General features: G+C 38.6%; 1 protein-coding gene and 1 pseudogene across 14 annotated transcripts in view; both read right to left on the minus strand.

Annotated features, from left to right (window-relative positions):
* Nucleotides 1-21,621, minus strand: part of SRPK2 (SRSF protein kinase 2) — a 231,135-nt gene that overhangs the window by 108,235 nt on the left and 101,279 nt on the right. The window lies entirely within an intron of this gene.
* LOC112303281 (protein kish-A pseudogene) lies at nt 108-2,129 on the minus strand (annotated as a pseudogene).

Here is a 21,621-nt window from a genome sequence, read left to right on the forward strand (position 1 = left end):
TAATATTTCATGTATGGATTCCTATTGATTTTTAATCTATTCATAGATAATGGACACTAAATTAGAGAAAAATCTCTCCATCTCATTTGAGAAATATACCCTGGGTCCTTATAATGTGCTGAGACAAAAGTGAATAGTATTTTTTTTTTTAGATTCAAAGTGCTATATTAAAAAACAAAACTATAGTTCACATTTTAGGGTAATTAAAATATGAAAAAACACATAGTATTATTATTTTGTAATTGTTCTGTTTGCTTTTCTCATTTTAAGTATGTAATTTTATTTAGAGAATGACAGCTAGTCAAACTTATGCTTAAGACATTCATCCATACTAACAAGAGAGGTCACAGAGGCTACCACACCAGTTGGCTATTCTAAACCCTTTTATTTTAAATATGAACATTTTCCCAGTAGTGCTCAAGTCACATCTCTCTTATCTTCCTCCTTACAACTGCATAGGCTTGTTTTAAATAGTTTAAAAACTTGTAATAAACTACAGAGTTCATTAAGACTAGAAGTGCTTTGGTTAATCCTCAAAATGGTGTGGCCAGAGATAAAACAAGTATTATTAAATATGAAAGTAATCTTTACAACAAAAATTGAAACTTTTCCAATAAAAAATCTAGTCTAATATATGATCTCATTCTACAAAGACATATCTCTTCCAAATCTCAGTGAAAGGAACTTGAATAACTTACCAATTTTTTCTACTATGTGCCTTAGAGATACCTGACTAAAAACTGGTATCAGACACAAACTGGTATTTGCAGAATGTAACACTGCAGTGATAGTACTGAGGTTGACTGTTACAAACTCGTTGAGTATTAAATAGTTACACCCTAATTGTATAGAACATTCATCCAATAACAAAATAGCAAACAGCAGGTAGAAACTGATCTCATTCAATATTCAGAGATAAAGCTAACCATTCTTTCCATTATTTTCTGCAAATAAGTCCCTCTTTTATACTGAAATCTGTTGGGAATTAAGTCCAGGTATTCTTCCAAACTACTGTATGAAGAGGATGCTGAAGGCCATCGCTATACAGCACACTGCAACAGAGGGATTCTTCTGTTCACCAATTCTGGCACACTTCCAAAACACACCCAACAACCCAGTTTTATTTCCGTCCAGGAAGCTGGACACCAACAATCGGATATAAGCACAGGTATATATAAACAGCAAGATTATAGTTAACTGACTCTGAAAATTGAAAATGGCAGACATAGAGAGGCCGGCGAAGCCCCAGCTATATCACCCACCCTTCAGGGCCCAGGTCGAAAAAGGCATGTCAAATAGTAAGTATTTATTGATGCTTACTCTGTGCCACTTCATTCAATACTTATAATCTAGCAAGCTATTCTCTTCAATTTATGGAGATTAAGTAACTTTCCCCAGGCTAGAAAACTAAGTAATAGATATGCCATCCTTCAAACCAAGACAGCCTATAAAGCCCATACTTGTTAAGTTTAGTTATGCATTACTCTAAAAATTTAGAGAGACTTAAGCCCTGGCTGTTGTGGCTCAGTGGACTGAGTGCCGGCCTGTGAACCAAAGGGTCACTGCTTCAACTCCCAGTCAGGATACATGCCTAGGTTGTGGGCGAGGTCCCCAGTAGAAGGTGTGTGAGGCAACCACACATTGAGGTTTCTCTCCCTCTCCTTCTCCTTCCCTTCTCCTCTCTAAACATAAATAAAATCTTAAGAGAGAGAGAGAGAGAGACTTAAAATAACTTACATGTTAGAAGAACTAAAGAAGCCAAAACAATGCACCAAAGCAATGAAAAGAGGTGTGCTGATGTGATATGTACCAGATGCTTTAGGAGGCAGAAAAAAGGTACTCTTAACCTTGAAATGGGACATGGGGGAAGATAACAGAGTTTCACAGAACACAAGAACCCCACAAGGAGGAAAAAAGGGCGGAGAGGACAATGTAGTTTTTTGGAAACTACAAATATTATCTGGCAATTGCTCCCCCCAAATTTTTGGTGAACGTTTTTTAGGTATAGAGATAAGACAGTCAAATATTTACTTATATTTAATTTCAATGTAAGTATACATTTAAATCCATGTTATAATATATTATTTAGAAAGACTTTTTCTCATGCTCATGCAGCAATTATATTCAAATGATACACTCACATCTTTGTTATACTGTACTGATTAATAAAGCTACTGCTTTAGTCTAAAAGCCAAGTTTTCCAAAATATAGCATCTTCATTTCCAGGTTGTTTGAGATAAATTGTTGTCATTTCTATTTAAGTATACATGATACTGCCACTGGAACTATTATCTATCCCAAATGGAAAATAATTATTTATTCAAGTCAGTTTTTCATTTGATTTTACACACACGCACAATCTGGAAAACCTAATTACAAAACTGGTGTTAAAATGCCTTTGCCTTTCTTACTACTTTCACTAGTAACTTCTAAAAATATTTGAAACTAAACACTGATTAAAAATCATGTTAATTTATAATATTAATATGTCATCACAAAGAGTTCTTGGCTGTTCAAAATAAAACCACTGAGACAGCTGTAAACACCTAATATGAGACGTTTACAGTGCTTTTCTCTGGAGGATGATTTCTTAGGGAGATGAGCTCTCACCTTACAGTCCAGCAATCACAGTACTCCTGGATTAACCTCTATGTGCATGGGGCATGGCGGGGCACTTAGCCTGGACCAGTGGTTCTCAAATTTGGCATATATCATAATCTCCTAGAAAGTTCGTTAAAGCACAGACTCCCGGGATCCACACCAGGGTTTCTGATCCCATGGAATAGGGCGGAGTCTGAAAAGTCACTTTGTTGTTTAACAGAGAGAAGGGAAGGGGAGGAAGGGAGGAAAAAGAAGGGAGACAGAGAGAGACACAGAGAAAGACAGACAGACAGGTATCAATCTGTTGCCTCCCTTCTGCACTCCGAATGGGGATCAAACCCACAACCTAGGTATGTGCCCTGACCAGGGATCAAACCTTCAACCTCTTGGTCCAAGGGACAACACTCCAACCAATGGAGCCACTCAGCCAGGGGTAAGAAGTCACAGTCATATTTTTAAAAAGTTCCCAGGTGGTACCAGTGCTGCTGGTCCGCATACCTCACTTTGATCCACATTATGCTAGATCTTGTTCATCATGTTAAGGGTTTGGATTTTATTCTCAGGCTATAGGAAGTCACTGAAAAGTTTCAAGCAGTGAAACAATACTACAAGATTTGTGGTTTGTAAAATATCACTCTGACAGCAATATGAAGAGCAGAGCTTTCACGAATAACATATTTCATGTATTCTAATATGTCTATTTTTCATACGTATAATTTCTAATAGCAGGATGCAGTTTGCAATCAGTGGTGTGTGTATATTGTAGTTTAATAGGCAGTGAATGTTCTTTCTTAGTGGTGAATACAATAATGGTGTGGACCATAATTTATAGGTGGCCAATTTACTGAAAAACAGTATGTATTATTTCTTCTCATACAATGGTGCTGTAGAGGGAAAGTAGTCTTTATCCCCATTTTAGGACTATATAAGAGATCCAACCCCATTCCAGATCACACAGATCTTAAACAGCAGGTCCAAAATTATAAATCCAAAAATTCTGACATGTGAGCCAAACATCTTTCCTCTCACATGATACTGCTTACCCTAACAGCCTGTAGTTTGCTTGCCTGAGAAACACAAAGGAGATGAGGGCAAATCAGAGTACCAGAACCATCGACAACAGAGCCAAGAGAAGACTTCACGGGTATCAGGTGTGAAATACCAAATTTAAGCAATTAAGATGAACTGCTTTTAGATTTTCATTGAGAAACTATAAATAAATGAAAACCACCAAATGGACCACCTGCACGCACGCAGATATAAAATCGAACAGCAGTTCGGGAACACTGTCTCACACAGTGCCGCAAGGTGCCAAACATGGCCACTGGTTTGAAGATTCACTTTAAATTACAGTAGGTGATGCCATGAAGTGAGGTTTGTGCCAAGGTGAGCCCGAGGCCTGGAGAGCCACCAGAATGCCACACATCCTCAGCTTCTTTCTAAGAGACTAGGACGTTTCAGTAACAAACAGCAACAATTCTCAAAAAAAACATAAACTTATGCTTTTGATCACATTTGTTTGAAAAGGTGTGACTTTTTGAAATACCATTCTGTAGGCTGTCAAAATGATTTTTAACTTTAAAACTTACAGGGAAAAAATTAAAATAGAAAATATAACAAATATTATTTGCCATAACATTTTACATATTCCCATTCCCTACTGCCAGTCTACTAATGGAAGACCCACTAAATTATGCAATCTGTTCGGCACATTCTGGAAAGCACACTTATACCTTTACCTGGATCATTTAGATGTTCTAGTTCCTAGGAGAAGAATGTGCAAATATTCTTCTTCATGGAACAAATCTCCCTTACTAAAACAACTGCAAGTTCAGAGGAGTGAACTATCTGAGTTAATAATTATTCTGGGGCCCAGACAGTTTTCATCTCTGAAAAGAATTCTAAATATATACTTAAATCTCACATTCAACTTCTGACTAGAAAAATGCAAAAGACTTAAAAAAGAGGCCATGAAGCTTTTGCTGTAACCATCATATGTTTAAAAAATTGAATACCATGACTGATAAGTAAGAAGTTGTCACAGATGGTGTCTACCACCAGATGTGACACATGTAGGTGCTGTATTAAAGCTGCAAGCTGAACTTCAAGAACCTAAGAAAGCACATCAGAGCAACTGACAAGATATTTCTATTTTGCCTACTTGGAATTACGTTCATTATAAATGTTAAAGTCTTGTACTGATTTGGGGAGAAGCACTTGTTTATTTTTTCATTGCTTTGAGAGAGGAAGGGGGTGGGGGACAAAAGAGAGGGGAGCATCGATGCAAGAGAAAAACATCAGTTGGTTGCCTCCAGGGTACACCTCAACTGGGATCTGAACCAGCAACCTAGGCATGTGCCCTGACAGGGGATGGAACCCACAACCTTTCAGTTTACAGGACAATGCTCCAACCAACTGAGCCACATCGGCCCAGGCTGGAAAAGCATTTAAATGTTAACAGCCAGTAACAGCAGCAGTACATTCTGACAATTAAAACACTGAAAAAGCTACAGTATTATTAAGTTTGACACAGCTCATGGGCAAAATAACCCAGAGTTAAAAGCAAGACATATACCTAAATCAACCCCTCTGTAAATAACTATCCCTCCAACCAGACAAATGACAACAGGTTCTAGGTAATGGCTGAATTGTGCTGGGTAAGACAGCAGCAAAGCAACATTACTTGGGACTCCAACTAGTGGCAATTAATCATTTTCAAGTCAAAGCAAATTTCCTTTAAAGGCCCTGTGTGCCTCCTTCAAATTCTTAACAGATGGATATCAAGATAAGTGGACCATCATTATTTTTCTCATCCCTTAGGCTGTGAGCAGATGGTAAGACAGGGAGTCACCATAAACTATAAAGCATAAAGCATCCTGGAGTGGAAGATGCAGTCTGTCCTTGCTCCCCGGAGACCAAGGCACAGGCCCTAGGCCCAGGTCAGCTTGGGGGACACCCACTCTGAAGGACTGGCTCAAGGTACCAGGCAGCAAACTCATAGCTAGAGGGTCCCAGCTACGTAGCTAGGGCATGTCCAGTAGCCATGATGCCCCAAGACTGTCCCAGTAGCATGACAGTGGCTGCTGCCTCTCCACCTGTTCCCCAGCTTTTCTGTTGTTCCACTGTCCACTTCAATCATTCCAATGAAGTTTATTTCTAGTTAAAAGAGCCACAGTCGGTTTGTATTGCTTGGAATGCAGAAGCTGATAAGGCTTCATCATTACACAGTCTATATTTTTATTAAAATTAAACAATTTTTGAAAACTTGTTTAGTTGTTTTACTTTGGTTTTAATAACAAAATCATCTCACTTAGTAGAGACTTAGAAAACAGAGATAAGTACAATGAAGAAAGTGACATCATTTATAATCCCACCACTTAGACAGAAACAACCAAAACCATTTTGGAATACATCTTTCCAAGCTTTCTGCCAAAATGGACATTTTGACACCCGAGAAAAAAGTGTGGATGCAGTAACTGCACTGGAGAGCTATGACATCATTAAGCCAGAGTGGTCACCTAATCCATCAAACAATGCACTTGTGAGAGTGAAAAGGCTTCTTTCCCTCCCTCCTCTATTAGTAAGTCAAGAAAACACACAAATCGGAGCTATCCCAGGCAAACTCAACGCGTAGAGTTGCCCTGCATACTTGAATAATGCAGCCTACTGGTTATGATCCCCTAGTTTAGAAATAGTCCTGTTCATCAGAAGAGGCTATGAATAATAAATTCTAACCTAGCACGATTTATCAGCTGGAAAAAAGGGGAATAAGAAGATAAACTTAAGTTTTTACTAACCAATCCAAATTTTTAATTAAAACTTTCAAAACAAAAAATTACACTTTAGTTAGTATTAGCACATACAAAATACAGATATCACTCCTTCCTTCTCAAGTTAGAAAAAATGTTGATGCAATTTGACTTTGCATGGGAAGTACCATAAGCCCACACGGAACGTTTTCCCTGAATTATCAAGGCACCACTGAAGTAGTACGTCCAGTTCTTCACCCCCCAAATGACACATCTTTTGGGAGGTTTCCCCCAGTAACTGAGCCAGACCCCTTAAGAAGGTTAGAGAGGGAGAAGAGCCTGAACATCAAAATATATTGTTTCAAATATACTCTTAGGATTTGACATGTAATGGGAAGACAGTAAAAGCTAAAAACATAATCGACAAAATAGAGTTAGAGGCAGATTATAGAAAGAGTACTCTACAATATAAAGCAACAATAGAAAGAGCTTTAAAGCATGAAAAGTCATGGAACAGATTTAAATGCAGTGATACATGGTCATAAGAATTAGAAAGCTGGAGTTCCCTGAGATTAATTTTTTCTCCCCCTTTTAAACTAGAAATCTTGCTTTTAGCCTTGGTCAGCAACCGCTCTTTACTTCCCCACCGCTTTGTATTCTTTGTTAAAAATGAACCCTGCTTTCATTTCCCATCTCCACCAATCATATTTCACCTACAGTAAAGTAAGTTCAATCTCTAGAGCAAATACGCTGAACACAGACTAAAAAGGTCAGAATTAAATAGCCTATAAACTTATTTTTATTCTTTTATGGAGCAACAGTGAAATAATTTTGACTAATTTTGACATAGAAACAGTCCCACAAAGCAAAGGGTCACCAGTTAGATCTCAGTCAGGGCACGTGCCTGGGTTGAGGGTCGGTTCCCAGCCTGGGAACATACAAGAGGCAACCAATCAATGTTTCTCTCACATTGATGTTTCTCTCCCTCTCTTTCCCCCTTCCTTCTCCTCTCTCTAAAAAAATTTTTTTTAATTATTTAAACTGAGTCCCAAGAACACAAGAAAAAGTATAAAAACGTCATGTAAAGTGCCATATATTCTTCCTTGTTTATAAAGTTCTTTACATATAAATCCTGGAAACCACGAACAGGCAGGGAGGGAGAGAGGAAAAAAAATGTTTAACTTTAAAAGACTAAACATAGATCTATAGGGTGAACTAACATCTGACCTTTGAACCTTACTTGTCTCTAACATGGGAAAGATCTCTGGGCAATGACAAAGAATACTACTCTGAAAATGCATTTTTCCCATATGTTGTTTTTTTAAGTACACTCTTGATTTCCTGTAGGCCTTTATTTTGTTTTAAAGTTTTATTTATTTATTTTTAGAGAGAGGGGAAGGGAGAAAGAGAGAGGGAGAGAAACATCAATGTGTGGTTGCTTCTCGTGTGCCCCCTACTGGGGCCCTGGCCCACAACTGAGCCATGGGCCCTGACTGGGAATTGAACCAGTGTCCCTTTGGTTCGCAGGCCAGCACTCAATCCATTGAGTCACACCAGCCAGGGCTATAGTAGGCCTTTAATTACCACAATGAAATTATTAACCTGATAATTTACCAGATTATTTATTTATCAAATATTTTTACCATATATATTTACCAAATATTTAGCTAAGTATTTCAGATGCTTAAAGTAACTTTTGCCAAGACAATTCCAGTTCATAGCCTGTAGTGCTTTATTTTTATCATTTGTTTATTTGCCTTTTACAGAATGTTCAGGAACCATTTTACCAACCTGGAGGAAGAGTTTAAAGGCCAAAATACGTAAAAACTGTGTATGAAAGTACAAAAATGTCAGAATACAAAACTAACTTTTTTAAAGAGATTGTGTGGTAAAGAAGGGATGTGAACTTTTTTTGTAATTTTGCTTTGAAGAACTCTAATTCTGATACCAAAATTAGATAATGACAAATTAAGGTGCATAACAGGACTGCTGGGCTGGATTTGGACATTCCTTCTCTGCGGTATCTACCTAGATCATTTATTGAATGGTTATCTTGTCCTAGGCACTTTATGTATATGATCTCAGGTAAATTTCACGACTACCCAACTTACATACATCATTTTATTTGCTTCATACAGATACAGAAACTGGGGCCTAGTCAAGGTTTCCCACTTACCCAAGGTAAAGCAATTCAGCGACCCAGCTCACTTGAAAATCTGGTCTGATTACAAAGCCTGTGATCATTTCTCTATGCCAAATTCCCTCTTGTAAAACAGCACCACCCACCACCTCTTGAGCATATATTTTACATACATTATCTCCTTAAATCCTCACAATTCCCTGTGAGGTCAGCATTATCACTTTTATTTTAAAGATGAGGAAAACTTAGACTTAAAAGAAATTAGGTAGCTTGTCAGGATTTAGCTTCTGGTCTATGGCTCCCAAATCCATATATTCTTTCCAATACATCTTGCTGCTTTCAGTTCCATAATTCTATAAATCTACCATCACCAGATGATCCCTTCCTTTATAGGAAATGGTGACTCTGTGCAGGATGAAAATGAAGTTAGGGGAGTCACAGCCAAGATGGGAGGCGTAGGTAGAAACCCTTTGCTTCCTCGCACAACCAAAAGGAGGATAACAACCAATCTAAAAATCAATAAACAACCAAAAGCGCCAGAAAATCAAACTGCATGGAATACCAACAACCAAGGAATTAAAGAAATAAACAACCAGAACCACCAGACCGGTAAGGCAGCAGACCTCCGGGGCCAACTCAGAAAAACCCAGAAGACACGGCAGACTGTGGGGACAGGGCTGGCTGCCGAGCTCTACGGGCTGCGCAGGAGGGGCTAACTTAAGGGGAACACTGAGACTCAGAGCTGATTGTGGGCTACGGCTGGGGTTGCCCCAGTGTGAGAAACTCCCAGCCTCACACGAGAATTCGTTGGAAAATGCACTAGAGACGAAGGCGAGCCACACTGTTCCCTCTCTGGCCCCTCCCCCCACAGCACAGCAAGTAGGGTTGCCCTGCCCTGGTGAATACCTGAGGCACTGCCCCCTTACAAACTATTGGCTCTGCCAAGACAAAGAAATATGACCCAAATGAAAGAACAGAGCAAAAGTTCAGAAAGAGAGCTAAGCGAGGAAGAGATCACCAACCTATATGATGGAGAATTTAAAGCCCTGGTAATCAAAATGCTCAAAGATCTGATTGAGCTTGGTTGAAAAATGGAAAAACAACTGAAGGATACCCAAAGTTTAATAAAACAGAATATTCAGGGAACCAACAGTGACAGGAAAGAAACCAAGACTCAAAGCAATGATTTGGAACAAAAGGAAAAAATAAACATTCATCCAGAACAAAAGGAATACACATGAATTCAAAAAAGTGAAGAGAGTCTTACAAACCTCTGGGACAACCTGAAACATTCCAACATCCGAATCACAGGGGTGCCAGAAGGAGAACAGCAGCAAGAAATTGAAAACTTATTTGAACAAATAATGAAGGAAAACTTCCCCAGTCTGAAAAAGGAAATAGAATTCCAGGAAGCCCAGGAAGCCCAGACAGTCCCAAAGAAGTTGGACCCAAAGAGGAACACACCAACGCACATCATCATTAAGTTATCCAAGACTAAAGATAGAGAGAGAATCCTAAAAGAGGCAAGGGGAAAGGAGACAGTTACCTACAAAGGAGTTCCCATAAGGCTATCAGCTGATTTCTCAAAAGTAACCTTGCAGGCAAGAAGGGACTGGAAAGAATTATTCCAAGTCATGAAATGCAAGGACCTACATCCACAATTACTCTATCCAGCAAAGCTATCATTTAGAATGGGAGGGCAGATAAAGTGCTTCTCATATAAGGTCAAGTTAAAGGAGCTCATCATCACTATGCCATTATTACATGAAACATTAAAGGAATTTACCTAGAAAAAGATGATCAAAAATATGAACAGTAAAATGACAACAAACTCACAACTATCAACAAATGAACCTAAAAGAAAAGAAAAACAACAAAACCAAACACTAAACAAACAACCAGAACAGGAACAGAATCAGAGAAATGGACATCACATGGAGGGATTTCAGTGGGGAGAGGGAGGGGAGGAATAGGGTGGAAAAGGTACAGGGGAGAAGAATCATAATTAGTAGACATAAAATAGTTGGGGAGAGAGAAAAAATGGCATAGGAAACAGAGGATTCAAAGAATTTATATATACAACCAATGGACATGAACTAAGGGGCAGGGGGAATACTGGAGGGTTGGGAGGGCAGGGTGGAGGGGGGATAAAGGAAAGGAAATTGGGAAACCTGTAATAGCATAATCAATAAAAAAAGTACTTAAAAAAGATCAAGTTAGACATGATCTTTTTTTCCATTGCAGCTCTCCTCCCTTCCTTCACACTGCCCCCACCACCTCTCCCAGCATTATGACCAGACAACTTCTCAAGAATTTACATTTTCAGTCATTTCCTCCACAACCCCTTTCAAGCAGATAAATGAAAAAGCTTAAAAATACTCGAAGGAAATCCCCCCCCCCCAGGAAATGGTCATCAGGACTACTGTCAACAGTCTGCCATATTCTGCATAACCTTACTCCAAACTAAAGACCAAATCTTTAATTTTTAAAAGTAAAAAATTAAATATTTCCCACAGTCATTTCCAACTGGTACCATTATCACCTGGTTGATGATGGGAAACATTTCTAGGTCTGGTATTTCATCTATAAAATAAACAACATGATCTTGAATGGCCCTTCCATTTTAGAGATCTAAGTTATCCGATATACACCCCCCTCTTCCTTCGTCTGATTCTGAGGAAGAGACTGGAAATTTACTGGGCAAGGCATAGGGTGTAGTAGATAAAACCCCACAGTATATATGTCGCAAAGTAACCATTTTTAGGTACTACTGTGTACACAAGATCTACTCACAGGCACACATACAAACTCTAATTTGAAACAAGCAACAAAAAACAATCCAGAGCTTGTGCTTTGCCAACCCAAAATGAATGATCTATTTTTAGCTCAAATCCACTCAAGAGAGGACTGAGACTGGTCTGCAGCAGCCAACTGAACAGCTAAACAGACACTGGGCTCACTAGCGAGTCCAAAGGCACGCTGGATCTCCTATTCTTGAAAGTACCCTTTCACTTGACTAAAGCTGTAAGTTCGGTGTAAAGACAGAAAGCTATGAAGGGTTAAAGCTTGACAAGGGAGTAGTGTTTCAAATACATAATTCTACTTCTGTATTTTACCTAATCTGATAAGAAGGTATAGCCAAGGCTCAAAAAGCCTGGACATCTTTACATTCATTCTAATCTTAATTTTCCAAGTCTGGATGAGTCATTTTATAGGTTAGCAACTGACACAGGAGCAAAGTTGACAAGATTAAAATTAAAATCCTAAATTTACTTGTGAAACAACCTTAGATAATAAATGATGAATTCAGGTCTGTGAACAAAGTTGAGAATTTTAAAATACACTCAGAATTTGAAGTAAGGTACAGAATTTTCTATTTTAATTACAAAGAATATATTATCTCTAAATTACAGCCCATTTAATAAATACCTGCAGTTCAGCAGATAACTTAAATATAAAGTGAGAACTGGTATAGACAAAATTTTCTCAATCCAGCCTCGTATTCCGGCTGCTGGCATCACTCAGATGCAAAGGAAAGAGCACTAGACAGATGGGCAGCCAGACACTGAAGTCCCAACTCTGCCATTCATTAGCTGTGTGTGCCTCCAATGCTCCAGGGCTCATGGCTCATGGGCAATTCAAACGTCAGGTAAGTATTTCTAGAAGGACAGTACTACCAAAAAGAAGCTGCTCAGTGAAAGTAATGGGAGTCCTTTAAGGTTTCTGAGCCCAGGCAGACTGGTTGGTTAAAACAGCTACAAAAACAATTATTTAGCAAAGTTTTTCAAAAGAGAGTGATACAAGAAGATACTGTCCAATATTTTCTGGGAAAAAAACAAGACAATTTTTTCTTAGAGAAAATGTCCACACCAATTGGGAAGTCAAAAGTTTTTATTCAAATAATCTAGATGATGTGCTAGGAACCAGGAACATGAAGACAGATAAAATACTTTGTTTCTCATGATCTAGTGACAGGCAGCTTCTCAGTACAGATGTGTAAATGGCATACTGGGACGCAAAACCCAGGAGAAGGGTCCTCTGCAGGAGAGGGGAGCTAAAAGCTGAGAAAGTGAGGTCCAGGCAGAGGGAAGAGCCTGTCATGAAGGCTGACAGGACCAACGATGGTGGATCAGTAGGAGCTCCAGACTAAGAGCACCAGACTGCGGAGGACCTTCTTAAGCTACAGTGTGAGTCTCTTTGAGGAATAGTGTTCCTGGAGGTGGTACTAAGGGCAAAGGGGAGAGGTTAGGGGCACTCAGGAAAGAGACTAAGCAGCACTCAAGGCCAGAGGTGAGGAGTGGCTGAATAAAAGCAGTACAACAAAGTCAGATGAGAGCAGATAGGTCTGTAAAGGACTTGTGCAAAGGAATCAATAGGACCTACTGATCAAGCAGATGAGAACTGAAAGGAAAAATAAGATAACGCTGAGGCTTTGAGTCCATGGAGTTACAAACATTCACTTTCTAAAATTAAACTAAGCAGACTGACAAAATTTTAGAGGCACTAGGGCCTACCCAGTCACGGTGGGCCTCACTGTTACAGAGCCTGCCAGGTGAGAATGACGTGGCAAGAAGTCTGGCAGACAGAGGACAGCAGCTCCAGGAGCTGCTGCAAAGAAAAGTCTGAAAGTTACAAATACACATCAGCAAAAATCCTCACTATTTGCTAGACTAAGATTAGGGGACTTCCTTCTATCCTTACACAGACCTTACAAAGTTTCCTGTTAGCTTCTACTTTCCTTCAAAGATATTTAAGATGTCCAGTGAAACCCAGAGAGGCAGGTTACACAAGAATAATTTTTGTTCTGGGTCCAGAGCCCCTAAGGGTAGCCATAAACCAAAAGAATTATTTATTCTCTCTCCTACTCCCCTACTACAACTCCCCCTACAACAGATTGGCCATATAACTTATCTATCAGCACAGTCAGGAAAGACTAAAGGAAATAATGAGTTTGGTTTAGGGCAGGTTAAATTTGAGGTCTCAACAGAATTTAGTAAGTAATGTAAAGTAGGCAGCTGGATAATCTGTAGCTCAGAATAAAGAGTTGGAGATATAAATTTGGAGTCTCATCAGCACACAAATGGTATTCAACACCATGGAAACGAAGAAAGAGCATAGAAGAACAGCAGACCTAGAACAGAGACCCTGGGGGGCCGGGAAGGGGGTGCTGACATTTGGATAAAAGAAAGACCAACAAAGGAACTGAGAAGGATCACTTTTAGTGTTTCATCTTCTGTCCCAACTTCTTCCCTAACCAGAGATATAGACCTTTTGTATTAAACCTATCTATGCATTTTAGAACCAGACATTTTCAATACTAAAGACAATCAGCTACAAAATTTACCAATTTCAACAGGCATCCAGTAAGTGAAGGGAATCTTTCACATGCCTAGAACTGTCGGGGGAAAGGGGACTGACAGCACATCAGTGCATCTGCTGATGAGGGACATTTCCAAAGGAGGCCTCTCCCTTTATGTGAGTTGTTCACAACTGAAATACCTTCAGAATCAGCTAGGTGAGTGTGCAGCATTAAGATACGTAACAATAAATATTGGGTCCTGGTTCTACTGGAGTGGGCCCGAGTCTCCCTTTATGGGCATTCAAATTCAGTTTTGTAGAGAAAACAGAAGGGCCCAGTACTTGCGGTACCATGTGAACTGGCAATCAAAACCATGTCTTCACGGGCTCATAACTCCAGCACAAGGCTGCATGCTAACAACTTTTTCTTTTATTGTCTATCACCAAAGTCTTTCTTCCTGCCATTAACCACTTTTCTCTACAGATGAAGTGCAAGTACACTGTGTTGTAAAAGGAGGCACTTTTTAAGCTTATTAGCTCTATGACTTTGGTTAAGTTGCCACTGGTAAAAGAGATAATGAGGACTAACTGAAAAAGTGCTCGGAAAAGGTTCTAAACACAGTGAATGTTAGGCATTAATGACAGATGAGGAAAAAGAGGAAGAGAATGATATGGAGTAAATGATGATAACCTTATGTACATCACTGATATCAAAGTGTCATGAATGTCTAACATTAATGTAGAATCATGTAAGTGCCATACCACAAAAAAAAAGGAAAAAAAATGCTAGGCCTTTTGTTGACTTCTCATTTAATTGTTCAAAGATTTTAACTATTAAATGAAAAAAATATAATATGACAATTTAACAGTGCCTAGCAAAATGTATTAAACAGCAACTGAAATGAAAAAGTTTAATTCTTGGTATCTGAACTGGCTGTACTTACTTACAACCTTTTTTACCATCTCCTGAAAAGGCTGCTGCTACTTAAAGAAGCAGATTCTATGATCCCAGGGGGGTCAGAGTCACATTTACATTTAAACATGTCTTCCTGCCAGAGAAACTGCATAGTTCTCTTCAAACAGAGATTTGGGGTTAAAAATCTTTATGTCAAACCAGGATGAGCAAGAAAAGGGTAGAAAGGGTAGCAAAAATGTGAATTCTGTCCATGTGCGATCATTATATTTACTCTGTTTCAAAGCCAAGGGTGGCACTCCTAATCTATTTGCCTTCTTGATACTTGCACACTGCAGTTACTGGAGGAAGACCTCAAGATGAAGAGCACACACTCTCACTAAATGCATTCAGTCTGACTCAGGATCCCTTGTACATGAAAACGCTTGGCATCTCTGGTATCCAGAACCGGAGGCACAGAGGTCGGAGCTGCAAAACAACGCTTTTAGAGTACCTCGACCACTAACTGGTTGCGTGGCACTGTCAAATCATACACGTGGTGGTCTTCTTACCTACAAAGTGGGAAAAAGAACCACCTACCCTATACATCTACACGGATTTCTTTTTTAAACTAAACTAGAAGTGTACTGGAGAATATGCTGTAAAACAAAAGGCATTTAAGTTCTTTCCTCTGTGCTGACTACAGCAGTGCTAATCAAACTACTAGATAATTTAAAATACTGGTACTCATACAATTTAAAATAAGCACTCTTGGTGTTCTTAAAGGAGAGAGGAAAACCTGGTCAAATCAATTCCTTTGTGCAGTGCTCCAATACTCTAACTTTCAATCCTACCTGGAACCTTAGGTAAATCATATCACCATTTGGGGTGCCAGTTTTCATCATATATAAAACAAGCGTGGGGGCCAAACTGAACCTCCCCAGTTCAAGTATTGCTATGATGTTTTCATCATCTGTTCATCTACATATGCCTGGTCAAAAGAACTAGTTAAATGCTTTAGATTACTTTATAAAAATGAATCATCATAACTGAACTGCTGTAGGCTGAGTGGAGGAGGGCAAAGGGGAAAAAGAATTGGGACAACTGTAATAGAATAAACAATAAAAAAAAGAACCGACCTGCAGCATTCACAAATGTACTTTTACTTTGCACCAATTATATTAAAGTTTGAGGGAAAATAAGAATTTTGATAATGTGGTGCTTCCTCCAACATTCTTTTCAACAGTATGACTTGGAATTATGATGACGCATGATGTATAAATCTTCGATTTCTTTATATAAGCTCTTGTTGCCCACGTACCTCTAAAAGCTTAACCATACCACTGAGCTAAGTGTTTTCCTAGTGTTTAAAAATACATTATTTTGTTATCATATACCCTTACATGCAAACACTGCATGAAAGGCAACACTGCTGTGTTGCATCCCTGGTGAAAAGGCAGACTGCACTGGACTTACTGGGGAACACAGTGTCACTCACTAAATGGTAGTTTCACATTTGGAGACATGCCAGTCTTACTTTACACACATGCACGGCATGATGCCACTGAACCTGAGGGGGAATTTTAGGCCAAAGGTACAAAAAGTACCCAATCAAATCAGGTAACCAGACAGAACCTCATCTTTAGAGAAAGTTTACTTCAGTAGATTCACTTTTAAAACATTAAATTTTCAAGAAATTTCTTGGAAAGTGTTTGATTTACATTTATCTGAAAGTGTTCTACAAATAGATCCACCATAATAATCTTGTCCTGAGAATCAGAAGGCCTTTTTAATGTTCTCTATAAAATCTGTGATTTCATTAAACAACTGGGTAGATAAACAACAGGTAAGTTTTGTTTACTGCTACGATAATCAGTGCAATTTTCATCACTAGCCATTAAATATTTTATAGTAACTCTGAGAGAAGCAGGGAATAACAACTGTATTTTTCTTCAGGGCAGGTGGACCACTAAGCAGGGCCTAAGCAGCCGCTGGAAACGCAGCCTAACGCTAGGGCAGGAACAGCAGCAGAAGCTACTCAGGGGCACAAGCAGTGAATGAACAGGAAGTAAGGATGAGCCACCAGATATTGCACAACTCATTACAAACACAATTTCTCGACCTGTTTACTTTGAAATAAATATTTGCATCTATATGGAAATGGATGTGTACCAAGATATCACCACAGCAGTAAACCAATACACTCTCTCACTCCAACTACAAAAGCCCAGACAGTCCTAAACTGAGGAGAAAATCACATATAACAGACCAGGGTGTTTATTGTATCACAGGCAGCCAAGGGTTCCTCTAAAGAAGTCTTTCATTTATCCAAACACCAACTGTCAAATTATAACCGAAAACCCAGAAGAACGAAAGCATTATTTTAATCTCTTAAGAAAATGAAACGGATTGAGCTGAACAACAAAAATTTTTTCTTTCACAGACAGTTCTGTGTTTAATGCCATCAGATTCCCCTTTCAATGAATAGATCCAACCTAAGTGTAAACCTCTTCAGGCCCACATTAAAGAGGCTCCTCCTGCAGGCTAAGCACTATCCTGGCCCCCAAAACAGGATGCCCTTTTTGATTCTGGGTCCACAGAGTGTAATAGTAATTAGTAGTAAACTTGGTCAGGGGAAAAAAAAAAGGCTGGTGAAGGGGACATGAACTGATTTTCAAGTCAGTGTTTTGGATTGTGTGTGTGTGCACACACTCTGGCTAAAACAGACACGAGAAGAAAACTAAGTGAGAATAATCTGAGCACACGCATGTTGTATGTGTACTGAATACCATAGGCGTAACTCACCTACTTATCTTTATTTCTTTAATCAGATATAATACACTTAGAAATCTATCTCATCTCTTCCTTTAAAACCAAAGATTTAGAAAACTAAGTTGTTTTTACAATTAACAGACACTGCTAAATTAGCAGAACATTAAAAAGACTTAAAATTCAGTTAAGTAGTACGATGGTAGATAATTAGTGGCATTTTTCTCCCCTAAAGGGGGGAACACAACTTCATCAAAGAACAAATAACTAGAGAATACAATTCCCTTCAAATTACCAATATGAGTTAAATAAAGGAAATAAAACTGTACAATATTGTCAGCATAGGAAGAGAGATATAAGAAAAAATGGGAAAGGTGCAGCTTAGGAAAGAGAACAAAGAAAACAATACTCTTATAAATGAAAAAAGGTTAAAATAACAAGAGTTCGTTGGCATTCTTGTCTGAAAATAAAGTTCAGTGTTTTTTAAATTTTAAATTAAAATTAAATTAAATTTAAAATTTAAATTTTGTTCTTCAGTCATGTAGCCACATTTCAAATGCTCAGTAAACCATATCTATTTTATGGATCCTGCTAGACCATTGCAGAAAGTCTACTGTATAGCATTGGCCTAGAATATTTTAAACAATTTATGTAAGTGATACCTCATATATTAGAGCAAAGACTTTTTTCACAAGTTGTTGACAGAAAATTTTGAGACAAACATTTCAAATTATTAGCAATAAATCAGGAATCCTGTCATGATTATCATACCTAACACAAAAAAATACTGAAGGCTCAATAAGCCAATCACCTGTCTTTAGAAAGGAACATCTCTAGCCATCTAAACAAATAAGGGACCGCCCTCTTTTTAAAGCCTTGGAGAGAAATATATTTCATACCCTCTGTTGATAATCCATTTCAATGTTTGATACAGCATCACGGAATTCGTTTGCCCACTGTCATTCAAATGGTAAATACTGCCATAATTTTCCATCCATTTCTAGAGCAAATAAATAACATTCTGCCACCAACTCTACAGCGTATGATGCAACCCATCCATTCTGGAGGGGAAAATGCATTTCTTTAGACTTTCCTAAGACCTTACTTTGTGCCTACAGGAGCATGTGCGCGTCCTCAACACAAGCATAACATCTCCCTTCGATGGCTCTTGGTAAATTTCAGCATAAAGTTCAAAATGTAACCACTAAATCCTTGCCACCAGGGCACAACCTCTCTCTCTGTCACCTATTTTCTCATCCTTTCCCCCACATCTTTCCCAGTCTTATGGAATTTCACTCTCTTACATGCTGTTTCCTCAGCTTGCAATGGCTATCTGAGGATGTGGACTTTAGATTCCAGTCCTCCTGCTGCCCAAGGCACACTTCTGCCTCCCCCGCCCAACCCCAGACTCTAGGAAGAAAAATATATTTTGCCAAAAGGAAGATTTTGACTAAGAAGGTGATTAAATTTTGTAATAAAGTCAGTGAATACTTAACATCACAAAACCCTGTTTTAACAAGGAAGGTTGGAGAATATTAAGTCCTGCACATCTATCATGAAAAAGGAAACCATCTATGTTTGATGTTTTGTCATCTGTCTGAAATTTGTCATGTAGCTTCTTGAAATCCCCTATAAAATTAAGATTCATTAGCATAAACACTAAATGTACTTTTGGAGGTTCCTAATGCTTGACTGAAAACAAGAACCCAGTGTGTCTTGTATCTTGTTAAAATTGACTGTATTGCCTTCGCTTTCACTTACTTATACATACCCTGTGAAACAATGAAGGTACCACAATAACATTTGGCTTTACTACAGGGAAGAGCTAAGGAGCAGAGGGACTAGTAAGTCAACACTGTCTAGCATATTGTTCGATGTTATGTTTACAATACTCAAAAAGAGACTATTCTGAGAACCCCAACTGAGGGTGTAAGCAGAAAGGTCCTTTATACACTGCATGTGAGACTGCAAAGCTGTGCCTTCCTGGAGGAACTTTAACACTCATTATCAAAAGCCTTATATGTTGGCTTTGCAAGTGATTGCATTTCTAAGGCCAAGCTCAATAAATAAAATTATGGTACATCTATCCATGGCATAGACTCAGTCCTATGCAGCCTTTAAAAATGATACTATTTTAAAAATAATGCTATAGATTATTTAATAAGAAAAACTGGGCACGTTAAGTGTAAAAAGCCAATTATAAAACAGTCTGTCAGTATGATACTGGATTGTCTTTGTTGGTGATGATGTTAAAGTATATCTGCTTTATTTTTATAATCTTACACTGAAACAATAAACAAAATAAAAAATTAATGATGACTGACCTTTAATGATAAAACCATGCTGCTTTTTGTGTTCTTTTAATCTGAATTTTCTAAAATAAATTAACATATCTTCTGAGATATGTGAAGGTTATGTTAAATAATCATAATTCAGTTAAAGAAAAGGTTTGGTTCTACAGAAACTAGTATATTTTCTTCTTATAGATAGTAAGAACAATGTTACTTTTTTCTTTAGTCTGGCTGTCAGGAAATTTAAAGCCAAATTTGAGTCACCTTTAGTAGCTGTAAGGCAAATGCCACACTTCTGGGTTTGCACCTGGCTCTCCTCCATCATAACCTTCTACCCTGACCTGCATTTCCTCTGACCCTTTCTCTATTGCACTGGAGGTACTCTTCTAACCGGACTCAAAATCTTTAATGTGGAGAGGGCTGTGGGAGAGGAGGGAAAAGAAAAATGGAAAAAGGGGAAAGGAGAAAGCTGTGCAAACAGAACACTGTTCCACTTCTGTAACGTTCAGATTACTTTACTAAAGCTTAAGTTCTACCACAATCGGTATTTAATAAACATTCATACAATAAATAAATACAAATAACTATCCAGTTTGAGGAATTAGTATTTGGGGGGGGGCCCTTCCTACTCCACACAGTTGATATCTTACTAACTGTTGATCTTAGCATGCGGTTATTGAAGTAGTCATCGCTAGTGATTTTGCGTATTTAAAATGTCAGAAACACCCAGAGACATACTCCTCAGCATGACAAAATTTGACTTGTATGCCTTCAATCTACAGATATTGCTTAGTAGTCTCAGGCTTTGAAATTCCTTTACAGTAAGTCTGCAGAGGACAATCGCTTACACACTGTGAGTCGACGTGCGGCAGCACAGCAGAAAAACGTTACCCTGAGCTGAGTGTAGATAGCAGGTACTCGGCTCGTATGACGTTTTGTTTTGGTTTAATTTGCACCACCATTTAAAATAAAAAAGATCTGACCTTTAAAAAAAAACCCCTTCAACTTCTAAAAATCACAAGAGCTGGCACAAACTTGGCCTGTATTCAACACAAGTAATCAGCAGCTACCTCTTTAAATGGAGCTGTGGTCTGCAGTTTTCTAGAGTCTCCACCTGGCCCTCGCCACTCATTTAATTGGCCTTTGGTGGGCAACATGTTTGTAGCCCCTTCACCAGAGCTCTATTCTTTATGAAAGCTCCCCCAAAATACAGTTACTGGTTATGTATAATTCTTTCAAGGAGTACAAAGGGCCTCCCACTATGAAGTGCCCATGTTACAGTGCCTCAGCACTCACAGGGGTAAGCCACCCACCAAAGTCTCTTCTTTAAAGATCCTACGCTTTCTGTGCTCCCTTTGCAGTTCCCTGAATTCCAAATCACTGCATGGCCAGCACATAGCAACTGCTGATAAATGTTGGATGGATGGGCAGATGATGAATGGATGACAAATGTAATCTACACCAAAATTAGTCTTAACTCCTTCTAGCTACTGGCACATAAAGAATTCTGTTACAAAGGAAATCTGCAATATGATTGTTATAACTACAGTTAATTTTGTCCTGGCTGAGTAGCTCAGTTAGTTGGAGCATTGTCCCATACACCAAAAGGCTGCAGGTTTGATCCCCAGTCAGTGAGGCACATACTTGGGTTGCAGGTTCAATCCCCCACAAGAACACATATGGGAGGCAACCAATTGATGTTTCTCTCTCTCATCCTCAAAATCAATAAACATATCCTCCAGTGAGGATTTTCTAAAAAGTAGAGCTCTCTTTTTTATTGCACAACAGCCATTATTATTCTTATAATAGCTGCTCACATTTGTTCAAAACTTCCCTAATCTACCATTTGGGGGAAGGGGGGTGCTCTCTAAGTGAAAAGTG

The sequence above is a fragment of the Desmodus rotundus genome, chromosome 6 (assembly GCF_022682495.2).
Source record: "Desmodus rotundus isolate HL8 chromosome 6, HLdesRot8A.1, whole genome shotgun sequence".
In the NCBI taxonomy this organism is placed as follows: Eukaryota; Metazoa; Chordata; class Mammalia; order Chiroptera; family Phyllostomidae; genus Desmodus; species Desmodus rotundus.